The sequence below is a fragment of the Lissotriton vulgaris genome, chromosome 10 (genome assembly GCF_964263255.1).
Source record: "Lissotriton vulgaris chromosome 10, aLisVul1.2, whole genome shotgun sequence".
In the NCBI taxonomy this organism is placed as follows: Eukaryota; Metazoa; Chordata; class Amphibia; order Caudata; family Salamandridae; genus Lissotriton; species Lissotriton vulgaris.
In genome coordinates this window covers 1048301276-1048320261 of record NC_141698.1, presented here as the reverse complement: position 1 = coordinate 1048320261, position 18986 = coordinate 1048301276, and positions in this window count along the sequence as shown.

The window sequence follows — 18986 nt, the reverse complement described above, 5'->3', positions numbered from 1 at the left end:
GCGGGAATAATTACAGCTGAAAGCTGAACGGCCCAAAGCGAGAGTGAGAAAAAAACTAAAGTCAGAGAGTAGCAATTATTTCGAACAAAAAGAGCACCAATAACAAGAACAAATGTGCTAAATCCTTAAGACACCAAGTATAAACGGATGATCCCGCAGTAACATCAAATCATAGCAATATAACCCCCAACAGCACCCTAAACCACAAGCAGAGTGAGGGGACCAGAGGGGAGGTGCACTTAACTCTGACTTGTGAGCAGCAAAGAAAGAGGATGATGGGAGCACGCAAGGGGTTCTTATGGACTATGGGGGCATGCCTATACGCATGTGTACTCATGGGAAATGAAGTTTGTTTTACTGTTTTTGTGAAAATATCCATTTTCATTGGCTGCTGTGTTTTATGCAGTAAAGATTGAGAAGCATAATCTGAAGCCTCGGGTCCTGTAATAGAATCCGAAGCGCTAAGCCGGGGGAGACCGCGTCTGAATAGTGGATTCCCCCTGAAGCGATGACGCCACTCTGGTTCCGGTCAGATGACTAGACTGCTAACCGGCAGACCCGGAAGTGAGGGAATCGCGTCCCGCAAAGGCAGACATAACGTGCACAGGCAATACGTGACGGGGGTAGGTGAGGAACCAGACGAAACATGACAGATCCCTACCTGCCTCTTAGTCAAGAGTAGCAGTAGGTGTAGGAATTTATAAGCCATCTTACAGCCCTTTGGCCGGGAATCATCCTCCAACAGGCACAACCCAGGTTCTGAACATATGTACCATCTGCTCACTCACATCGTCACTTGCAACCAGAATGCCTGCTCCGCCGGGCAATCCCATGTTAGATGTAGAAAAGTAGCAAAGGTGCAGAGCACCTGGGGCTGTCAGGAGACCTATTTGAATCCATGCTATGAAGCATCACAGGTGTAACATAGTTGTGGTGTAAAAATTAAAGTGGATAAGTTTGAACGAAGCGTTATTAGATACCGTCTTCACCAAGTAACACAGTCTTGTGCATCGAACATCATCAAGCTGTACCTTGAAATCACCATTCCAAGCCTCCTGTGATGAAAACTGGGTGGAGCGTCGATCTGCAGTGCGATGGGGCTGAAGCTGCCGGGAATGTATGCCATAACTCCCACACACACTGTGCAGCCTCAAATGTAATAAATTATTCACTGGGGAAGAAGTCTCCCAACCTCCAGCCCGAGTCAATCAGTACCAATAAAGCTGGTAGGTCCCAGAATGCGAAGTCCCAGACGAAGGGGACTTTCCCCATAACCACCAAACGGCGCATTCCCACATAGATGCAGTATGATATACAATATAGGGAACAGGATCAATACTCTTGCCTCTCCGACATCAAGAGTTGTGTGAGCGATGTGATCCTTGCCTCATCCATCAAAGGGATTTCCCCAGTTGAACACCAGTGAGCTGCGTACTGGACCTGGGAGGCCAGGTAATATTGCTCAATATTAGGAATTGCTAAGCCCCTTATCCTCTAACGGTCAAAACAGAAAGTCCCTCGCTACTTTGTTCCATCCCCTGGCCTAAATCAGCTTGGTAAGAAGGGAGTGTGACTGCTGAAATGCCGCCGAGGTAGAATAGCAAAAGTATGTTTAATAGAGTAAAAGCATCTCAGCAGGAACACCATCTTTGAAATGGCCACCTGGCCTATAAGGGAGAGAGGAAACGAGTTCCAGAACAGTTTGGATGAATGGAGGTCCTCTGTAATCCGTCCAATATTATAGTGATTCTGCCCCTGAGGCGAGTGGGCCTTTATCACCCCCAGGTACCAAAATGTATCAGTTTCCTAATAGAGGGGCACAGATGGCAAAGCAGTCACCTTGCATGCAGTCAATGTCCCCAAAGGGATTTCCTATAGTTGATCTGTAGGCCCGACAGTTCACCAAACACGGTAAGATGGGATAACAAAAGAGGAAGGGACTATCATGCCGCTGAGAGGTAAAAAGGCATAACGTCGGCATACAGAGACACTAGATGAGTGACAACCCCTACTTTCATAACCCTCTCTGACATAACCTGTCGGATCTGTCCAGCTAAGGGCTCCAATGCTATGGCAAATAAGAGGGGTGAAAGCGGACACCCCAGATGCATAACCCTGCCCACCTCCCACGATTCAGAGCAATGCTGACCTACTTGTATCCTGGCAGTAGGTTACAAAACTGTACCCCAAATCCTGTGGCTTCCAATGCCCTCAAGTGAAAATCCCTGTTGACAGTGATAAACGCTTCAGCAATATCAGTGGAAACCACTGCCAACTCCTGCTCTCGGCCGTCCACTTCGTGCATGACATGCATGAGTCGCCGCAGATTCATAGTGTTGCTGCGCCCGGTATAAAACCGTATTGGTCATCGTGTACGAGCTGCTTGACATCAGGTGTAAGCAGAGAGCGAGAGCTTTGCATAGGACATTTGTGTCCCTATTTATCATGATGAGTGGTCTGTAAGCCACTGGGTCTGATCTGGATTTCAGAATTAAGGGACTGCAACTCTCTCGCATGGACGGAGGGAGCACCTGCACGCAGCCCACCTCCAGGTAGATCTCCAGCAAGTGCAGAGTAAGGACAGTGGTGAAGGCCGGATAGAACTCGACTGGGAGGCCATCACTATGCACTGCCTTACCACTGGGCAACTGCCCAAGAGCCGCACAAATCTCTTCCAGGGTGAGGCCAGAGTCTAAGTCTTGCGCTGCCGCCTCCCCCAAGTCAGGAAGCGTCAGGGAGGCCAAGAAGGCATCAACACGTCCTGGGTCGGGGAGAACGGTTCCTGATATAACTGTTCCAGGTCATACCTAAACATTTCCAAGATGTCACCCTGCGTATAAATGTTACGGCCCTGAGGGGACCAAAGATGAAGGATAGGAACCCGGGTAGCCTCTTGCCGAAGTATCCATGCTAACAGTCGACCAGATCAATCTCCCTCCCTGTGGAACAATTGTTGATAGGATTTTAGAGTATACTTCTCTAGATTGTCCCGAGCCTCTGTGACCTTTGATTGAGCCTCTATCTCCTCCAGCTGCCCCTCTTCCCTGCTGACATCCCCTGTTGAACTCGCACCACCTCGTCTTCACTCCGAAGGAGTTCAGCGTGTAGTGTGCACCCAACCCCGCAGTAAAGGCCTAAACAATGTCCCCAAATCTCTGCCTTCATGGCATTCCATTCAGTGGATCTCAAGCGTATTGTAGATCAGTTAATGTTAAAGAAATTTGTTAAAGCTTGGTTCAAGAACTCCTACCTCTCAGGATCTTGAAGAACCTCCGGGGACAGCCTCCAGGTTAATGGGGAGCGGGGGGGCACCACTCATTCAAACTCGCAGTATACCGGAGCATGAGCCGATAAGCTATGCGATAAATAGGAAATTGCAAGGACGTTAGCCCCTACTGAGGCCATCATGAGGATATGATCCAGCCTGTTATAAGTGCCTTGTGTCTGAGAATAACATGTAAATTCCTGCGTCATCTGGTGTAAGGCCCTCCAAATATCATACAGGCCCAAATGCCCTGAGCGCTGTGGTCATCTTCGGTTTGGTGTTCAGCCGGAGAGGGTGCCTATCACGGATACCGTTCATTTTACAATTAAAGTCCCCTGCCCATATAACACGGTAGTCCGAAGTCGGGGAGATAAGATTGCATACTTTCAGATAGATCGTCTCTTCGTCAAGATTGGGGTCATACATGTTAGTGATGGCAACATCTGCCGCATCAAGTCTCTCCTGAACAAGGAGACAACGGCCTTCCACATCCGCCTCCAAATAGCAAAGGCCAAAAGGGACCCCCGGGATAACCCCTCCATTTTGTGGCTAGTTTTGCTGCTTCTTCATCGGACTGGTGGGTTTCCTTCAAACAGGCGATATCCACTTTACGCCGTTTAAGAAGGGAAAGGACTCTACGGTTTTTGGTGCAAACCCAACCCCCGCACATTCCAAGTGAGTTGCCTGAAAATTCCGGATTTATCCATCATAAAATGTGAAACACATAACAATCAGTACCCCCCTCCATAACATGAGGGCAACTACAACCTTAGGAAGGAAAGAAAAGAGAACAAGATAACCCCCGAACTGAAAACCCCCTCCCATAATGGACATGGAAATAAAAGGGTCTTTTTCTTGTATTCATTCAGTGTTGAAGTTTGTAGCACAACGCTCCCTTAGAAGCAAACTTGTGTACAGTCAGGATTTAACTACAACAGGCTTGTTCATGTACTTCTTCAATGGTAAAATCTATGGCAAGTGCTCCCTTTTATAAACTAGACTTATGTACAGCCGTATTAATTTTCGCTGATTAGTATGGTGCTCTCGGTATCGTTTTCCCTGTAAGGGTCTAGGAAATGGTGTATTTGTGTTCAGCAGAATGGTCCCTCCATCATGCGGTCCATACGATTATTATTGTAAGTCTATTTTATAAAAGGGAGCACTTGCCATAGATTTTAACACAAGAAAAAGCCCCTTTTATTTCAAATTTTGCCCTGAAGAAGTCCTTAGGGACGAAACTCATTGGCTACATTGATCTGAAAGAAGAAATTAAATAAAGAAACTTGAAACCAGACCTGCTGAATCGAATGATATTTTTGCATCGTGTAATATTGTACCTTATAATGATTATGTGGAGTGCTGAATCACAGTGTTTTGTTTATGTTTCATAGGATATTAGATCCTAGGAGGTTTAGAGGTATTGAACCTCAGATTCTTGGCACCCAAAAAAGTAGCACTGACTTCGACCCCACTAAATGATAGATGCAGTCATCTTTGCCTCATACCTCTTTCGCTTTGTGCATGGTCAAAAAAGTGAGATGTACCTGCAGAGATGACATGGAGGTTAGCCGGGTACAAAAGCATATATCAAAGGCCCAGGGCATGAAGCTTCCCCTTCACCTTTAAGAATGACTTGTGCCACTCCTGAACTCTCCGTGTATAGTCAGGGTATATTGCAACAGAAGAATTGTCAAACTTTGGGACAGGCACCGCCCTTGCAGGCCTCAGGATTGGGTCTCTGTCCCTGTGAAACAAATACCCTGGCAATGAGGGCACAAGGCGGTGCTCCCAGAGGAGGAGCAGGTGAGCCCTTTCGATGACAAAGAAGTTGGACAAGTCTCTGGTAGAAAGGAAGTGTCTCACCCAGTGCTCCAGGAAGCTTTTCACCTGCTGCCCTTCTGCCCACTCTGAAAATCCCAGCAGGTGCACATTGTTCGCCCGGGACGTGCCCTCTGCATCTTCAACTTGATCCTCTAGACTTGCTGGACACAACCTGCATCTGAGAGACCTGTTCCTTGAGGCCGTGTGCAGGCATCTCTCACACTGGGAGTCTTGGGCCGGCTCCAGGGCCGACTGGCCATAGCAGGCACTGGGCGTTTCCCCGGTGAGCCGCTAGGGTGGGGGCCAATTTTGAGCCCCTTGGAACCGTTTTTTTTACAGGACTGTTTTTGCAGTATAGCTGCAAAATCGCCCCCTGTAACAAAATCGTCCGAAACCGGCCCTGGCAAACAGCTCGGCCGCTCCCAGGGGAGCTGCCCAAGCTGTTTGCCAGGGCCAGTTTTGGTTCCCAGTCCGGCCCTGGCCGGCTTCAAGCGCAGCACCAGCAGTCTCCTCGCCTCCCTCAAGGCAACGGAAAGTAGGTTTCGGTTAGCCCCCAGGCCCTGGGGGAAGCCTTGTCACAAAGCCATGCAGAGGTGCCTTCCAGGTGGCGTGGCGTGGCATGAACCATTGTTTACAAGGCCACACCGCCACCAGGTCAAGTCCAGCCCCCCACCCAACAGCAGGACACAGGCTAATCAGAGCATTGGGAGGGGGTGTGTTAGATCCTGAAGCTTCTTGGAAGTAGAATGACTATATATACACCAATGCCTACCTCCGAACCTCTCCAACCTCCAAATATAACTAGAGGCTTGAAATGCTCCAAGGGGGAAAGTGGTGGGGATAAACGAGAAGAGACTGCCTCATCCTGGTCTTCTATTGTTCTCTTCATTCACTTCTGGAGTGATAGCTTTATTTTACAGTTATATTAACATATAACTAAGCAATACTGTCAATTGTCACTCTTTTGTTCAACATACCTTTGGAATAAGTAAATATATCCAAGTGCGTAGATCCAAATGAAGAAACAAGAAGCAGGTAAATGTTGCCAGTTTATTTCATAACATGCAAGATACGAGTCCAGTACTGAATGCCGCCAACGGCCACATACATTACATATACAGTTCCCTCACACTTGACTGATGCTCCCACCCGACCCCCGCAAGAGATCTAAGCGCACCATTTGAAGTAGACACGAGCATGTTTCCGCGCTCATGTCCATTTCAAATAACAACACATTGGGAAATACAAGAGCGCGTGGAAACATGAACTAAAGGCACATGCTTGTGTATGTAACACACCTGCCCCCCTTTTTTTATAAACCTCATAGAATTATGTAAGGACAAAATCTTAAAATTTGGCAGGTAACCGACGAGCTCTCACACTTCAGGATAGATGGTCAGGAAAATTTCCACCAAGTTCATCAGATAAAGGTTTATTGCAGGAATAAACTAACAAATGTTCACTTACATCCAAAAACACATTTGAAGAGTTGTAATTAAGTAGTGACTTACCTCTGAAAATCGACACTCTGCTGAAATTCCATATACTACCCCCCTCCACAAGGATCAGATCAACAGGATAGACCTTTCCACACTATGGCACCCTTCTATAGACATACCAAATCTCCTACCTGAACACTACATCTCCTGGTCACATTTCTTGTTCTTTACAAGCTCTCCTTTATCTTATTTTTATACATGTCCATTTTGCAACAAATTTCCTTGAAATCTGTTTCAGCCACTTCACCTTGCAACTTGTTCTTGCTTTTCAACCACCATGGAACTTACATAGTACTAAGTTTGCGAACCCTCAACAGTTCAAACGGACTTACCAAAGTTATAGTATTAGGAGACGTCCTATAAGTGTTAAAGCAAAAAAAATTATTATTAGGGACAAGAAGAAGGGCACATTCAATGTTTCAAAAGAAAGTGGCTTTATTGCCAATAAAGCTGCAGCTGAGACAATTTGCAAGAGTGCAAAATGATCTGGTGTTACAGAAAGAAATCAGTCTTTATATACGTTCACAGACTCTTGGCATGTTATTAATTAACTATTACATCATGGTGTGACCATGCTAGAATTAGGTCCACGTGTATATTACAGTATCAAGGTGCATTTCAGAAATATGTCTACGTTCACATTTTACATTATTTGCGACGCATCTGACCATGCTGCTACAGGTTAATCTTTAAACCACCACCTCCTGACTTTCAGCCTTGCCTTGGCCGGTTATCTTGAAATGTCAATATGCAATGTTGATCTACTATCAGCAGAGGCCCGTGTTTTCTGCTTTCCCACACAAATGACGCACTTGCTATCTGTGCTGAGCAAACAATTCGCCTCTTCACTTAACTGAGCAAGGGCAGGCCAAACTTGTCGCGTCCTAGGTCAGCGAGCGATTCCTAGAAAGGGCTAGCTGAACTGACTGAACTGGCTCTGTACATAGGTGAAAAGCTAGTGGATCATTAAACAACTTGGAGCTACAACAGAATGGGCACGTGCATGTTCACTTGCCTTTCTTTCCTGGTTTCAGCTGAATTTCAGACAACTTAATTTAACCCTCTGTGCACCAGCTGTGCACCATGGAGCAACATTTCATTATGACTAGTGGGCTCATTTTGATTGCAAGCAGGTTAATAGACAGAAATTAATATAAACTACGGTTCAATTTTAATATTTTCATTCAACAAAGGGCCAACTAATTTTTCATCTTTTACAAATCGACCCTTTGAACCTCAGTTTAAAATAATTTCATCACGCAGCATATCGCAATTTAATAATTATATTGTTCATTCTTATCATTGTCAGAAATGTCTATGTTCATTAACTCAGTAGTGACTGTTTGCATCAGCATTCTTTCTTTTCCCTTTAATTTCCTCACTTGGCATTTTGTCAGCTGTCCCAACAGTTGACAGCACATTGGCAGGCAATTAATTAATAGACAACAGCCTATTATTAGTAGGAAAATTGTTATGATCACCATTCCTATCTTCCAACCCCATGCGCTCAACCAACTCCAAAGTGAACCTCCTATATCCCATGTACCAGAATCCTTATGTGCTTCTACACCTATATGATGCAATCTTTTTATTGCTTCCCTGACAGTAACAGAAGAGTCCGGGACATAGGTGCAACAGGACGCCCCTATAATTGCACAGACTCCTCCCCTTTCTGCTAGCATCATGTCGAGAATCATTCTATTTTGTAACGAAACTAATCTCACAGCTTGAAGCTCTACTGTAATATTTTCAAGTATACTTGTTGTTTCATTTATTGTTGCTTATAGTAGCCTGGATAATCTACGTATATCCCTGGAGTTGATAGCTGGACCAATCCATGGTATCACTCCTTTAAATATGTCACCCGCTATCTGTGATGCTGTATCTCTTTGATCCACATCCACACTTCTCCTGCCTCGCCGTGGTGCATGTCTTTGCATGTCCCTTCGTACTTCTTTTGTGTCTTTTATTGCTATAGCAGGTAATACAAAACCTAGGTGATAACAACCACCCCAATTTGTTGGAAGCCATGTATAAGCCTTCTCTCCACAAATGAGATAAATTGAGTCACCTACGTAGAGTGGAATGCTAATATTTCCGGCCGTCATTTCAAATGTCATGTTACAATTTGTACTATTGCCCACCTGATAGGTCCCATTACTCTTAATACATATACTCCCTAATGCGTTGTGTTTTCTTAATTTTAACTTTAAAAATGGTATATTCTTATTTGCCTCTTTTGATGGGCCTGCTATCCTAATGCTTGTATTCCTATTTGGAAAGAGCGGAGTAAAGATGTCAGACAGGGGAAATGTTGCATTTTGTTCTATCACTTCCGTGCAGTTCCCTAGTGTCAGAATATCTGCCATATATTTGTTATATAATGTTCCTGCAGGTGGGGCCATAGTTGTCCCTGCACCAGCAGTACTTTTCTTTAAATTCTGCAAAACAGCTATCAGTTCTATTTTTACTATAGTTATGTAAATGGCATAACAGGATGCTGCAAACGGTAGTGGGACTTGAACCAGGGGCAAACTTTGGTCTACAGAAGCTGGGAATTGCAAACATATCCAGCAATCTCCCCTTGTTAATATCTTATTAGTATGATGCAACAAAGTCACAAAGGAATTGTGGTGCATATCTTCTCTGTGGGCTATTTCTTCAGGTGACAAAGTGTATGCAGGTATTGTAGCAGGTGTTGTTGGTGTTGGGATCAACTTTTCCATGGGATAGAACACATCTAATAGATATACAGTAATTAATGCTAATAATAACAGACAGAATATCACCCCAGATATGCACATTTTAGACTTGTACCATTTTCTCTTCATTTTTAGAACTGTATTTTCCTTATCCATACTTATCTATTCTTATACTTTCTTTAATTGGATGTAGTGCTATTGATGACACTATGTTGTGAATTATCACTATGAATCTTTACTATAATATAAGCTAAACACACAAAAAGCATAAACACATATAAGGTGAGGCTGTAGTATAGAATATATTGCGAACAGCTTTTCGTTAATATTTCAGATGGTCTCTGAGTATTTCTTGGTACTTCTCTCCTCCCAAAGATATGCATGTAATTCTTGTAAGACACGACCCTTTGATCATGAATATCAATTGTTAGTGCAGCCACATTTACATTTACAGGAGTGTCCACTATACCTCACCCCAAATGTATCTTTCTGAAGCTGGCTGTCATGATGATCTAGAAAAAGTCCTTTGCTGGTTGCTGCAGCAGCACGGGTGCTCGCAGTGACAGAAGGACCCGCAAATTCCTTCTGGATCCGTTCAAGTCCTTTGCTGGTTGCTGCAGCAGCACGGGTGCTCGCAGTGACAGAAGGACCCGCAAATACCTTCTGGATCAGTTCATCTACTAATTGCTGCAGTGGCACGGGCACTATGCAGTTACAGGAGGACTCGCAAATACCTCCTGGATCAGTTCATCTACTCAACGTTGTACTGGCCCACTTTTTACTAAGGACTTCCCTGATGAATTGTTGTAGTCTCTTTCTGTTATGCAGACAGGCTGTTATTCCTGGTGGTAGTGTGCAATATACCCTAGTTTATTTTTCTCAGTCAGCAAGTACTCTATTCAAGGCTTCTTGTAATGCTATACTATTTAAATCTTGCATTAGTTGGTATTCTAGCTGATTAAATACTTCCTCAAGGTAACTGAGTGCGTCTTCATTGTCTTCTTCACTGCTATTCTCAAAGTCAAAAATTGTTGTCAAAATATCTGTTAGGATAATATCTAATAGTAGTACTTCATCTATTTCCTGCAGAAGATCAGGTACCAGAATTACTGACATTTCATCTCCTTCTTCTTTGTAGACCTCAAATTGTACCTTTTTTCTTCTTTGATCAGTTCTGGTGTTGGCATGTGCTGCTGACCTGGGTCTTGGCTGGATGCAGTCTCAGGAGGTGCTCTCTTGACGTGGCTGGCATGAATCCAAGATTTGTTATTAGTGCACTTCACTGCTGTCTTTGTGGCGAGCAGTACCTGTTGTGGTCCCTTCCAGCGAGCTTGGAGACAGTTGGACCTCTGGAATGCTTTGATGAGCACCCAGTCACCGGGCTTGAACTTGTGCCCCTCGACCTGCAGCGGCTCTGGAAGGGCTCCCTTCACGTGCTGGTTGATAGAAGCAAGAGTACGTGTAAGTGACATGCAGTAATCATTCAACAGTTCATTCGTCATCATAGGCAGCGCATTTTTGTCTGGAACTCCCCAAGCTACCATTGGCAACCCAGTGACAATTTCATGTGCACTGAGTTTGGTCTTGGCATCTGGTGTGCTCCTCATGCTCATTAGGGCAATAGGTAAGGCATCCATCCAGGTCAATTTTGTGTCAGCACATATTTTTGCTATTTTGGCTTTGAGCACGCCATTTTTTCTTTCCACTGCGCCAGCGGCCTCTGGATGGTAGGCGCAGTGTAGCTTCTGCTGTATTCCCAAGGCTTTGCATGTAACCTTTATTAGTTCATTACAGAAGTGACTGCCATTGTCTGAAAATATTGTTTTTGGGACCCCAAAACGTGGGATCAGCTCCTTTATCAGGCACTTGGCTGTTGAGATGGCATCATTGCGTTTCACCGGATATGCCTCTATCCATTTTGAATACATGCACACCACCACCAGGATATATCTATACTTATTTGTAGGGGGCATCTCCACATAGTCTATTTGCAGGGCTTCAAATGGCATTGTTGGTTTCTGAAAGTGGCCTTTGGGTACTGGAGCAGTCTTACCCACATTGTACTGTGCACATACCATACATGTTTGACATATCTCCTGTGCTATTTTTCTTATGTTCTTGTTCACCCAGAATTTGTCCATGCAATTTACAATCGCATCCCTGCATATATGTGCCGGGCCATGCATGGCCAAACACATAGAGTAGACCATCCTGTCTGGTAACATATATTTATCCTTGGCGTCATTCATCCAACATCCTTGAACAAATGACCCGTCCTTTGACCAACCCATCTGTTCTTCTGCTGTTGCTCCTTGTTGCATTAGTCTTATACCTTCACTTGTTAGATCTAGTGACTTCACTTCATCAGGGAATTCTTGGACCGTTAGTACTAGTGCTGAATTATTTCTTGCTGTCTGTTTTGCTGTTATGTCAGCGAATGCATTTCCCTGGCCTACCTTGTCTGTAACTTTCTTGTGAGCGCTGCATTTAACTATGGCCAATTTCTTTGGAAGTGCCAGGGAGTTAAGTAATTTGGTGATAAGCACTCCGTGCTGTATCTTTGTGCCTTGTGAGGTAATGAAACCTCTTTCCTTCCAGAGTCTTCCAAAGGAATGTGCCACATTAAAGGCATATTGGCTGTCTGTATATATGTTAACACACCTTCCTTCAGATAATTCACAAGCTTGTGTGAGTGCCACAAGTTCTGCTGCTTGTGCAGACAACTCGGGTATCTTACAGGACTCAACTACAGTTTTATTTGTTACAACTGCATAGGCTGCTGATGTATTTCCATCCTCTGTTCTAAGGCAGGAACCATCCACCCACAATTCTCCCTCTGCATCTGCATAGGGTATATCAGTCATGTCGATTCTCCCTTTTGTTTGCTCCTCAGTTAACAAAATACAATCATGGTCTGAGTCCACTAGATCATCAGTGGGAATAGGTAACAGAGTGGCAGGGTTAAGAACATTGCATTTGTGAAGTGTCACATGTGCTGCAAATAAACAGATCTCACACTGTGTGAGCCTGGCATTTGTGAGGTGCTGCGTACGTGTCTTATTTAGTATCAGCTCTACGGCATGTGGAACATAGACATCAACTTCATGTCCCATTATTATGCTTTCTGCACGTTGTAGTGCTAAGGCAGTTGCTGCAACAGAACGTATACAGGAAGGTAAAGCCTTGGCTACAGTATCCAAGGTGGCAGAGAAATATGCGCATGGTCTTTTGTGGTCACCAAACTGCTGGCATAGAACCCCAAGATCACTCCCGTCAGACTCATGAACATAGAGTTGGAAAGACTTAGAATAGTCTGGTAGGCCTAAAGCAGGAGCAGAGCAGAGAGCTTGCCGAATGGCAAGGAAGCTTTGTTCATGTTCTGGCAACCACTGAAGGGGTTCGGGCGTGTCCTTGTGGGTCAGGGCCAATAAGGGTTTTGAAATCAAGGAGAAGTTAGCAATCCAATGTCGACAATAACTGGCCATGCCTAAAAAGGCTCGCACCTGTTTTTGGGTGCGTGGCACTGGTGTCTGTAGAATCAATTTAATGCGCTTATCATCCAATCTTCTCTGCCCTTTCGACAGGATGTGTCCTAGGTAGGATACTTCCTGTTGAACAAATTGAATCTTTTCTGGTGAAACTTTGTGACCACGTTCAGCTAAGAAATTTAACAAATTAATGGTGTCAGTTGTACATTGTGCCTCAGAGATGCTACCAAGCAGCAGGTCGTCTATATATTGAATTAGCACAGAGTTGGGTGATAAATTGAATGTGTCTAGTTCTCTCTTTAAGGCCTGGTTGTAAATGCTCGGGCTTTCTGTGAACCCTTGAGGGACCCTACAGAAGCAGAACGTTCTCCCGCCTATAGAGAATGAAAAGAGGTACATGCTACCTTCATCTACTGGAAATGAGAAGAAGGCATTCTTCAAATCCACCACAGAAAAATATGCCATTTCTGGTGACAGTGTTGACAATATTGATACTACATTTGGGACAACCGGGAACTGTGGCACCACTATTTTATTAATTTCTCTTAGATCAACTATGAATCTGTAACTTTTTTCATTAGTATTTCCATCGCTCTTCTTTAAGACCAGAAGAATAGGGCTGTTACAAGGACTGCCTGATATTTCTTTAACAATCCCTTCTTTTAGTAAGTCAGCTATTATATCCTGCAATCCCTTTAGACCCTCTGGAGCAATTTTGTACTGTGGTATTCTTGGTAATTTTACATTCTGTTTGACTGTAATAGTGACAGGTGTGATATTCATTTTTCCTGTGTCATTTTTGTGTTTTGCCCATATCCTTGAATCTATCTGATCCATTATTTGTGCGGCAATATTTTGTATTCCTATTGATAGGAAACAGTTGCCCATTTCCTCTGTCATTGGTCCATCTACTTCCAAGAAAACTCTGTCTGCAGTGCACTTAATAGTGGCATTCATTTTTTTTACCAAATCCAATCCCAACAAATTAAATGCACATTTGTCTGATATAAGGAATGAATGCGTGTCCTGAATTGGGCCTATACTGTATTTCAAGGGTGCTGAAATTGGGCTTGTTACAAGTATGTTGGTGAATCCCACTTACTTATTTATTTTTCCCGAGAGAGGAACATCTGGAAACTTTTTCTTGGTCAAGGAGGAATTGGTGGCCCCTGTATCTATTAGTAATTCCACAGGTGTACCTTCAATATTACCCCTCACATATGGTCCAGTGGGATCTACAGGGATTACCATCCTCTGTATTAACTCTCTCGGGCCCCCTATTGTGCATAATAGTCCCATTCCCCTTGGGGCCCTTCCTGATATATTCCATCATAAGGGTGATGCACCTGCATTTTTGGTATTTGTTCATTATCAAAGAAATTTGTGTTGGGGGGATACTCTGTAGGGCCATGTTGTGAGTCACGTCCTTGCTGTTGATATCCAGCTCTTCCCATGCTCCTTCCCCGGCCTCTTGATCTTCCCATCCCACCCCCTCGTTGTGACTGCTCGACGGGGTGTGGGCATTGAGCTCTCCAGTGATCCTGACCCCCACAATTAAAGCATCCTTGTGTGTGTGCTTGTTCATTTGTGGTGGTATGCTGTGTAGGGGGAGTAGAAAATTACCTTTGTGGGCCCCCACGGCCTCTTGATCTACCCCTGCTTCTTTGTCCTCTGCCGCTATACTGGTTTGCCTGCTGAATCAAAACTTTAGTTTTTAACTCTTTTAATTTGTTATTTTTACTTTCCAACTCCTTTTTACCTAGCATTTCCTAATACTGTGTCAATTGTAAAACTTCTGTTAGCGGTTTGCATGACCAAGTAGGGTTGTACTCTAGTATCCCTTTTTTAATTGATGGTTTTAAATTATTTACAAAACAAGAGACAAGTGCACTTTGTGTTGCTTCCTTTTCAGTATCTAAACCACTTGAAGCTGTGAAGACTTTCTGTATTCTAGCGAAAAGCCCAGATACTGTTTCTTCAGTGTCTTGAATGCATGCATTTAATTTTGACCAGTCTATTTGTTTTCTGGGTACCAGTGTATTTACTTTAGCCATTATTTTTTCTGGTAAGTCTCTAATATCATCTGATATATCATCTCCTCCTTTCCTTGTTACTGAAGTTATATCTTCCCATTTTATTTTTTAAAATTCATCATCCTCTCTCCTTATTTTTCCCCAAATGTCTGGTGGCAATATTATAGAAAACATTTGTTCTATGTCATCCAGTGTGAGAGTGCTAACTCTTAGTATTATTTCTGTCTGTCTGTACCATTCTTCTCTGTCTTGTCTAATATCTGGAAACTGAAGTGCAAATCTATGTAATTCAACATTTGACCATGGTGTGTGCACTTTAATAGTGGGCTTCCCTTCCTGACTACCTGGTACTTCTCTTAATGGCATGGTGTGAGTAGGAGAATGAGTACTAGCTTCCTCATCTTTACTTTTTTTAAGTTTAGTACATTTTCGTTCTAGTATCAGAAGTGTATCTATCCATTCAGCTAATATCTGGACAGCATTTAATATTTCTGTGCTTGTTGCCCCTATATCCTCTATTGCTGCTGAGATTGTGCTGTTATGAGCACGGGACAATCTGTCAGGTTGGGGGTAGCTGTCTTCCTCAGGCCAATGTTTGTCCCATTCTTTAAACCAGTTGTAACTTTTCTTGTCCAGCTTTTCCAAAGCACTGCGTTGAAGTGCAGGCGTGAAATCAGTAGGGAAGCGGCTTTTTGCACTACTCCATGTAGAAGTACCATTTTTCATAACCTCCATCACCCACTCGTGTATTATTTTCTGTTCTTTTTCTGATATTTTTGTTCGTAACCCTTGTCTACCAGAGGTAGAAAGAGGTGTATCTTGAAGTTGTACAGGTACTGTCTTACTAGTTGGTGATGTAGCTTGTGGTGTGCGTGTGTGTGGTGCTGATGAAGTTTGTGAAGTTTGCATTGTTTGCGGGCTGTATGGTGGTGGAGTTGTTAATAATGCCTCTATTACAGGACCTTCAGTATGTTCCTGTTCTAAGGGAGCATTAGGTAGAGTGGGATATACATCTGGTATTGGCTTGTGAACTGTAAGGCATTTGTCTATTTCCATTTCTTTTTCTCTACAACTTGTTACACATCTTTCTTTTGCCTTCTCCCTATCATGTGCCAAAGCTTTTCCTTTCGTTGTCCTAGGTTCCCCTGGCCATCTGTTAGCGGCGTATGACCGCCATGCATGAAATACATCCCATTGTAATAAACGTACTTTCTTCCCTTTCTTTTCACGTTCCCTTAAACAATCTTCTAAATAAAGCATTTTAGCTCTGTCAAATGTCCCGTATTCTGGCCACTGTAGATCTGGATTTTTCCTGGTATAATGAGTCCATTGATCTAGATGAATAGCTGTATGGTACCCTTTTTTCCGTGACACGTACCATGCTGGTGTGCCACGAGGAGGTGTTGGTTGAGTAACATCTAAGGCTGCCCTGCGGCCTTTAGCTGTGCTCAAAAATAGTTTGCTAAGCATTTTGAATTTTATTTAGTTACTAATTTTATTATTTTTCCTCTTCTATAACTTTTTATTTCCTTTTATGTTAAAGTGCACTTAAAATACACTATTTTACACTACTTTACACACTTTTTTATACTATATTTTAACACTTTTGCAAGATACAGTTGTACGACCTATTTCAACAATATGCATATGTATTTTTATTTTTTAGACGTCTATCAGGAGCATGCTATGTCTAAAGGCGACCACCCACGGTCCCTCTCCTAAAAGCGACCACCCACGGTCCTTCTCCTGTCCTTGGGATCTTTATGATCTTTCACAGGTTGGACAGTCCTCCTCAGGCACCTATCTTAAAGGCGCCCTCAGACCTCCCCTAGAGACCCCAAATGAATCTCAGTATGTATCTACTGGTGTATTTTAGAAGAACACTATTCAATTGATAAAATTGAGTTCAGTGCAGTTAAGCACTGCCTACCTGATCATCAGACCAGTTGTATGCCGTTGTATGCACCCTTCTTAGCTGTGGCAAAATCACCTGATGGCTCAAAGGAAGCTGGTGGTGTCTTTTGTCAAAGGCTTATCAACGGGAGCCTTGTCATCTGGGCGTGTCAGGAAACAAGTCCTCTCAGTAGCTGCGCAGAATACACCGAGACAGGAAGGCTCCTGAAGAATCCAAAGACAGCAGTTCTTTATCCCCTGCAGAGACCATCAGTTCCATCCGAGTCACGGCACCATCTGTTAAAGCAAAAAAATGTATTATTAGGGACAAGAAGAAGGGCACATTCAAGGTTTCAAAAGAAAGTGGCTTTATTGCCAATAAAGCTGCAGCTGAGGCAATTTGCAGGAGTGCAAAATGATCTGGTGTTACAGAAAGAAATCAGTCTTTATATACGTTCACAGACTCTTGGCATGTTATTAATTAACTATTACATCATGGTGTGACCATGCTAGAATTAGGTCCACGTGTATATTACAGTATCAAGGTGCATTTCAGAAATATGTCTACGTTCACATTTTACATTATTTACGACGCATCTGACCATGCAGCTACAGGTTAATCTTTAAACCACCACCTCCTGACTTTCAGCCATCCTTGGCCGGTTATCTTGAAATTTCAATATGCAATGTTGATCTACTATCAGCAGAGGCCCGTGTTTTCTGCTTTCCCACACAAATGACGCACTTGCTATCTGTGCTGAGCAAACAATTCGCCTCTTCACTTAACCGAGCAAGGGCAGGCCAAACTTGTCGCGTCCTAGGTCAGCGAGCGATTCCTAGAAAGGGCTCGCTGAACTGACTGAACTGGCTCTGTACATAGGTGAAAAGCTAGTGGATCATTAAACAACTTGGAGCTACAACAGAATGGGCACGTGCATGTTCACTTGCCTTTCTTTCCTGGTTTCAGCTGAATTTCAGACAACTTAATTTAACCCTCTGTGCACCAGCTGTGCACCATGGAGCAACATTTCATTATGACTAGTGGGCTCATTTTGATTGCAAGCAGGTTAATAGACAGAAATTATTATAAACTACGGTTCAATTTTAATATTTTCATTCAACAAAGGGCCAACTAATTTTTCATCTTTTACAAACCGACCCTTTGAACCTCAGTTTAAAATAATTTCATCACGCAGCATAAATGGTGTATTTGTGTTCAGCAGAATGGTCCCTCCATCATGCGGCCCATACAATTATTATTGTAAGTCTATTTTATAAAAGGGAGCACTTGCCATAGATTTTAACACAAGAAAAAGCCCCTTTTATTTCAAATTTTGCCCTGAAGAAGTCCTTAGGGACGAAACTCATTGGCTACATTGATCTGAAAGAAGAAATTTTTGGGCATTCTCATTTCTTTGAGTTGCGGCTTTCTCAAAATTATCACCATCTTTAGTAACTACATGTACTTCAGTCTTATCATTGCCTCTAATTTCTTATACAAATTTCTCTGAAAGTTCAATGGCTTTGGCTATCTCAATTGTGGCATTTAACCCCTTCGCTGCTAGGCCTCCCCCACTGTGCTTAGCCTTTTTTTGGCTATTTGAGGGAGTTCGGGCTTAGGCCCCTGTAACTTTTTGACCACATAAGGTATCCATGCCAAATTTGCGTCCTTTTCTTCCAACATCATGGGGATTCTAAAGGTTTGTGGATTTCTGTGGGAGTGATGGGCGGAAAAAGAGTCTAGGAGGTCTTATGCAGGGATCAATATTGATAAAGTTTTTATTGAATCAAACAAAATAAATTGAATAAGTCCACGGCCAGTCCTGGTCTTCGGTGATTTTGGTGCGGTGTTCCTGGCTTTTCTTTCTTGGTAAGTATGGGGTGTCCCGAAGTACCGTAAGGAAACAAAAAAAAAAGAAAGTGGGCGGTAAGTCGTACTGTCTATTAGACGCTATATGCGAGCAAACAGAGGAAAAAAACCTGTCACCAGTCAGTCCGTGAGAAAGAGGGAAATACGAGGGATTTGTGTGTGTCAGCAAAAGAAACAGCCTTTCCTAAAGAGGCAAGAGTGCTCTCCCCGTCTCAAAAGGGTCTCAGGCTACAAAAAGGGAGATCCAAGTAATCAGCAGGAAGGAAAATTAGCAAAGAATAGACATAGGTAATAGCGTAGTTCCACAACCCCTTTTCTCCTCACCCCTTTAAATTAACATAATAGCCACGTGTATCATGATACGACTTCCCTCCACAGGGATCACAAAATTAAAGCACCATTGAAAATAACCGGG